We start from the raw sequence: 7,264 nt of genomic DNA on the forward strand, positions 1-7,264 counted from the left end.
CAGACAGCTGAAGGTGTGGGGTAAGTTTGCCTATACATAGCTTGGGCTTTGAGCAAGGCTTAAACTATGTGTATTTAGATTGTAGTTAGTATTGTAGGTAGGATGTGGGTTGTGTGGTGGTGGTTGGTTGTATGAATTATTGTAGGTTAATATTGTATTGGGTGCCGGTGGTAGTGTCAAAGCTGGGGCGTTTAGCTAGCTAACTCACTTCCTGGACTAGCTAAATAGCCACAGTAACAGACCAAATACACATCTATTTAGCCAGCTACATTCGGTTTAAGGCGACGACGTTTTCAAACAAAGGCTGGTCATCAGCTATTACGCTAGCCAACGCTACCAGCTAGGCAGTACTATAGCAACTAAATACAATGATAACAGCCTCCACATTCGCTTGCGCTTGCTGACGCCTGTTCAAACAAAGTCAACATAGCAGTTAACAGCAACCCAGCCACTTATCAGCTAGCTGTACGTATGCGAGCTTCAAATACAATATCTTTGTGCTAGCTAACAACGTTTAATTACTGGTATATGAAAAGGAAACTTGATCAAGGACCACGCAATTTCTGTTTAGTGTGTTAACACACCATTGGTGGTTTGTTGTAACCAAGTATTGAATGCAAACTGTGTGTTATTGGATGCTAGATGCTGTGCTTATGGCATCATAGAAGAAGAATGAAAGTATACGTTGAGTCTATTCCTTGGAAACTTATGGAACCGCTAGAGTTTAATATTCTAATTTCTAAAGTCCCTGTCCCTGTTCTCTCCTCTCCCTACATTTGGCTCAAAACGCCTCACACCGCGTGGGCTGCTGCCTCTCTAACCTAGTGGTCCCTGCACGCACCACACACCTGGAGTCCAGGTCTCAGGCAGCCTCTGGGAACTGCCGTTCTGCTGCCAACAAGGCTGACTTCATCCCAGGCCTGTGCTACCCTTCCAGCCCCTCGACTTCCTGGCGCTGACGAAACATGGATTACCACTGAAAACACTCTGGGCTACTCCTACTGTCTCTCCTCATCTGACCATGTGTTTCGGCATACCCGAAGAGCATCTGGTCAGAGGGGGGTGGCACAGGAATCCTGATCTCTCCCAAGTGGACATTCCTTCAATTTTTCCCAACCCATCTGTCTATCTCCTCATTTGAATTCCATGCTGTCACAGGTCACTAGCCCATTTAAGCTTAATATCCTTTGTCATCTATTGCCCTCCAGGTTCCCTTGGAGAGTTCATCAATGAGCTTGAAGCCTTGATAAGTTCCTTTCCTGAGGATGGTGCTCACCTCACAGTTTTTTGGGGGATTTCAACCTCCCAAGGTCTACATTTGACTCATTTCTCCTCTGCCCTCCTTCTTTCCCACTCCTCTCCTCTTTTGACCTCAACCTCTCACCGTCCCTATCAACATTGCAGGCAATACGCCCGACCCCATCTTTACTAGATGCTGCTCTTCATTCTAATCCTCACTGCAACTCCCCTCATGTCTTCCGTCCACTACTTTTGTATCCTTTTCACTCTCGCTCTCCTCTCACACTACTCACTCTGCCCCTACACAGAGATGGTAACACACGCCCAACCTTCGGATCTCTCTCCCACTACTCTCTCCTCTTCATCCTATCTGCTCTTCCCTCTGCTCCAATCCTTCTCACTCCAATCTCCTGATTCTGCCTCCTCAACCCTCTCTCCCTCCCTTTCAGCATCCTTTGACTCTCTGTGTCCCCTATCCCTCCCACAGCGGCTCAGTCCTCCTCCAGCTCCATGGCTTGATGACTCATTGCCAGCTCATGAGAACAGAGCTCCGGGCAGCTGGAGCGGAAATGGAAGAAAACTAGACTCCATGCGGACTGGCATCTTTCTGTCCCCCTCTCTCTAAGCATTTTCTTCATCTGTTTCTGCTGCTAAGGCCACTTTCTACCACTCTAAATTCCAAGCATCTGCCTCTAACCCTAGGAAGCTCTTTTGCCACATTCTACTCCTGGTGCTCCCCCAATTTTATTCCTCTATGAACACGCGACTGTAGATACCGGCGGGATCACTCGACTGCAACAGCTCTGGTTGATTTAATCGATCAATGGCTCAGGTCACTTGACCAAGATAAACGTGGTGGATGAGCTGCTTCTTGATTTGTGGTGCTGCATTATGACCTTGTTGATCATATGGCCAATAGCTGAGGCCATTGAAGAGAGAGGTGTTTTCTTGAACCCTCATTTATTTTTGGAACTTTGTTACTGAGGTGACATAGACTAGTGGAAGACTTGTTTTACTGTAGTAAGGTACCCTATGTATTTTATTGATGATGATGATGATGAACACATGATGATGATGATGATGTTGATGATGATGATGAGGAGGATGAAGTTATTGACATTAGGTAGGCTGAGATCGAACAAACAACCTAAGTAAGCCTGGCTACTATTTATGATATCTAAAGACATATTGACTTTTAATTAGGCAAAACACATGTCATTTGAATGATCAACCATTTGATATGAGTTACAGCATTATATTTTAATAAAAAAATTAGGTTATATGGATTCATTGTATATATTAGGTATGACTGTGCTGCATAGGTACACAAATCTAAAATAAATAAACTAAATTCTGCCAGCATTTGTTTACACATGGCTGCTGTCTGGGTAACAATGGCAATGGGGACTCCCATTGTGACATCACAAGATTCCGATTCTAGAAGGCTACCTGTTGCACAGACAAACTGAACAGTGCAAAGAGACTGATTCAACTAACCACTGACAGATTATTAATGTCCTATTACGTTAGTGAGAGAACACACTGCTTACTTCAGAGGTAGGTTGTAATATAACTTATTGTGAATGTGTTTCAGTAGTATAACTTATTTTCAATTACTTGTGTAAGAATGTGACATTTTAAGTAGCCTAACATGACTAGTGAAACTGTTGAAGAGAGATAGTTTGCTTGAGGTCCTCTTTTTGTGAGAAAATGCTTCATCCTGACACCTGAGATGTCATGTTACAATTGTAGTGAGCCAGCCTAATGGCTAATGCATTCTATTGCTGACAGAAAAAAAAACCTCTCTCTGTGTTAATCACCAACATATGTTGTAATCAATTATCTCAATAAATATGTACCAAAAGAGTAGGTTGTGTAAAAAAAACAGTACGCCTACCTAATTTGTAGCTGATTCATTTCTAATAAGAATAATATGTTCTTAATTGAATGGACATCCATTTCAAATGGTTGAATTGATCGACCCTCTTTAAATTGAGGTGCACTCAGGGGCACTCAAAGAGAAGACTGCGTTTTTACCTCCTTAGTTTTAATATAGATGAAACTGTACAAGTTAGGTCCTGCATGGATATAGAGTCATATTTCTACCCAAAACACAGTGTTTTCAATGATATGATGGAAGTGATTAGTGTGGTTTGTGAGAACCAGGCCCAATATGGAGTAGAGCTACACGAGGGGTTGAATAAGGCTTAATAGTAAGGTACAGAAAGAGCCTGAAGTTTGCTTTTTAAAGACTGTGTTGTGCTTTTTCATCTGCCATGGCAACGCCTTGCATCACAATGATGATGTCAAAGATATTGTTACGAATGAGAACAGCCAAAATCGATTCATTTGAACTTGGTCGCTTTTCCAGTAGCCATCTTTTTACTAGTAATTCAGATAGGCCTATTGCGTAAACATATCTGGAGCAGGATTCTCACTTGCTTATTGTAAGTAGCTGGGAAGAAAATGTGTTCACATTGTAAAGAGATGCATTATTATTTGGTTAGTAACACCCACTTACTACAACGTTATGTATTTTCAGAGTTATTGTTAGCTAAGAGGAAGACATAGGTTCAACGCTGACACAGAGAGGGTAAATGTCGTTGGAGGAAAGGGCGATCCAGACAGACTACGTGATGGAGCTTGAGCCAGGTTGGCTCTGGTTTTGCAGATCCAGAAGGATCAGGAGAAGAAGATGAAGAGGATTTGGTTCAAGACAGGTAAAATGCCAAGACTGATTGAGAGGTAACAAGACCAACTTTGACAAAGTCGACTAGAGTTCTATTTAACAATAATAATTAAAGCAAATATAAGTTATTGTAAGGGGCAAAATGTTCCATATCACATGGAATGTAAGCTAACAAAGTTTTGTCCTTATTTCTTTTTTGTATTAGGCTACACCATGGCAATGCTTATAACTGTTCTTGTCTAAATGTGTTCATTTATGTCTGTCTGTTTCAGTGTATTTATGTCCTCAGCTCTTATGGTTGTCTTGTTATAAAAAATAAACAACCGTTCTATCATAGACGTCATATCAGGATTATGTTGTTGTCTCACCTAGCTACCTTAAGTTGAATGAACTAACTAACTATAAATCGTTCTGGATAAAAGCGTCTGATAAATGGCTAAAATGTCAAAATGTTATGCTGGGTGTGGGGCTGTATTTTACACTTAGCTGGCCCATTGGCTAGGGACCCAGGGTTGGGACAGACTGGTGCAGAGCATCTGAGAGGACACATATATATATATATATGTGATGTATAAGTAAATAATGCTGACTCATACACTATGTATGTATGTACTGAATGTGATCACTTTCATCATGTCTGTTTCTTTTCTCACGCAGAATGTGAGAGATGTGAGTAACTGTCCTCTCACTGAGTTTATGGCTCCCGATTGACTCCCTCCCACCACTGGCTTTCACCAATCAGAGGCCTATACCAACCATGTTGCATCCCCTCTCCATTGGCCATACGCGCTCCAGGATGCGCAGCGGTTCATTGTATTTTCATACTTTGTCCCTGAAACCTGCCAATCTGCTGAATGCCCAGTTGCCACAGAGGCCACTGCAGGTGTATCTAGAGGACCTATGGACAGATACACATCTTTCCTCAATGCTGCATCGATACCTGCCACTTCTTTGACGAAGACTCATGCAGCCACATCAGGCAGTGAGGGCACCACTGAGGTCTCAGTTGCTCCAGTGGCAATATCTAATGTCGAGGATGAGGACAGATTCTATCCTTACTCCCTCCCACCCCTGGCTCAGCGGTTTGGCAATTCATTCAATTTCTCGAAACCTCACCAGCCTGCTGTTTCAGCCACAGAGTGCCCAGTTGCCACAGAGGCCACTGCTAACACAGCCACTGTCAGGGAGAGAATCGATGGGCAGCTAGAAGTCTTCCTTCAGTGCTGCCTCCATGCCTGCCAACAGTATTTGACGATGACTTCATGCCACCAGAGCAGACAGTAGAGGATACCTATGAGGTCTCAGTTGCTACAGAGACCACTGCAGGCACAGCTACTGTTGATTTTGGGAGTGTACAGATCAGCAGCTAAATGCCCTGTCCCAATGCTGCCTCCAAGTCTGCCACTTGTCTTTGAAGTTGACTACAAACTGCCAGGGGAGGCAGTAGAGGGCACCACCAAGTGTCCAGTTATCAGTGAAACAAACAATGATGTGTCCACTCACCTCAAAGAGGACATGGCAGCTGATCAAAGCCCTCCTGACCCTGCAGCACTGCCTCCAAGCTCGCCATGCATCCGAGACTCTGACCACAAACTGACCGAGGAGACAAAAAGAGGATGCCACCGAGTCCTCCGTTACCACAGCGATCACTGCAGGCACATCCATTGTCCAGGGAGAGGACCTGTTGGGTGATAAAAGCCCGGCTCAATGCTGCCTTCAAAGTTGCCAGCACACATTCTAGACAATGCACAAGCAGCCAGAGGAGGGTAGAGGACACCACCAAGAGTCAGTGTCCAGGGAAGCGGCCGTTTCCGTATCCACTGTCCACAATCTGCCGGAGGCAGTAGAGGACACCAACAAGTGTCCGATTGCCAGGAAGCAGCCGTTTCCGTGTCCACTGTCCACACAGAGGAGTTTTTGGCTGATAAAAGTCCTCCTGCACCTGCAACACTGCCTCTAATCCTGACCTGCACCCACAACAATGACCACAAACAGCTATGGAAGACAGTTGAGTGCACTACAAAGTGCTCAGTCGACACAGAGGCAACTGTTGCCATTTACCTGGGATGATAAAAGTCCTCCAGGTCTGCAATGCATTCACAACAACAATGACCACAAGCAGCCAGAGGAGACAGTTGAGGACACCACAGAGTGCTCAGTTAACACAGAGGCAAGTGCAGTTGCATCCACTGTCAAGAGAGAGGAACTGATGAGTGATAAAAGCCCTGTCCTAGCACTTCCTCCAAGCCTAGCATGCATCCATGACAAGGACCACAAGCAGCCAGAGCAGAAAGGAAAGGGCACTAGTGAAGAGGTGGATCGCTGCCCTCATGCTCACCAGCTGGTCCCAGATGCTAACCTAACTCTGGCAACCTCTGCTCTGCATGGCCACTAAGACGCCTGTTAGAGTGAGAGCCTCCATATGCAGGTCAGAGGATGAGGTACCCCAGGACCTGGACGCAGGAAGAGGCAAAGGTAGGTGTCCTATTTTACAGTACTACTCTACAGGGTTGGGGGTCTGTTCCATTTCAATTCAAAGCATTGAATTAAGTACTTCCCTGAATTGACTGGAATTGAAATGGAATTGACCCCAACACTGCTACTCTATGCTCATAGTATAAAACATCACCCCCTTACTAGGGTTAACATTTTGTATTACGTTTGGTGTGGACCCAGGAAGAACATCTATGGCTATTATAAAATCGGTTTGGGATACAAATAAACAAGTTACCTCAATTACTGTCCTCCAAATTGTGTGCCCCATGAGGCCATCAATGTATGTTGATCACTCAAATGTGTATTGAATGTGCCACATTGGAAAACAATATTACATCTAGAGTCAATGTCTTCCTGTTAGGATTATTGGACAGGCATTGAGCTTGAGAGTGAAGAGAGGAGCGTCAAGGAGGAGGTGAGCCCGAGGGAGGGTTTGAAGCGTGAGGCGGACGTGCCCATTCCTAAGAGCTCCAATGGGACGGTTTCATCAGAGAGAGCAGAGACCATCCTGGGAAGAGTGGGCTTTCCGGCCATGAACCTCAGCAGAAAGTCATGTTTTTAAAGACAGAGGAAAAAGAGAAAAAGAGAAACTGAATAAGAAGTTGAAAGAAGACGAAGAGAGAAAGGAGATGAAGGCAGAGAGAAATACCAAAAGAAAGCCATGAAGGCTGAGAAAAAGAGGGACAATTTAGAACAGAAAGAAGAGAGAGAAGGAAAGAGAAAGAGAAGGAAAAGGCAGAGAAAAAATAGGGTTAGAGGGTGCTGGTTAAGATACACAATGCCATGATGAAAGACAGGATTAAGAAGAGAAGAAGTGGTCTGAGGAGCTGAAAAAGAGAG

Source organism: Coregonus clupeaformis, unplaced genomic scaffold, assembly GCF_020615455.1.
Source record: "Coregonus clupeaformis isolate EN_2021a unplaced genomic scaffold, ASM2061545v1 scaf2046, whole genome shotgun sequence".
NCBI lineage: Eukaryota > Metazoa > Chordata > Actinopteri > Salmoniformes > Salmonidae > Coregonus > Coregonus clupeaformis.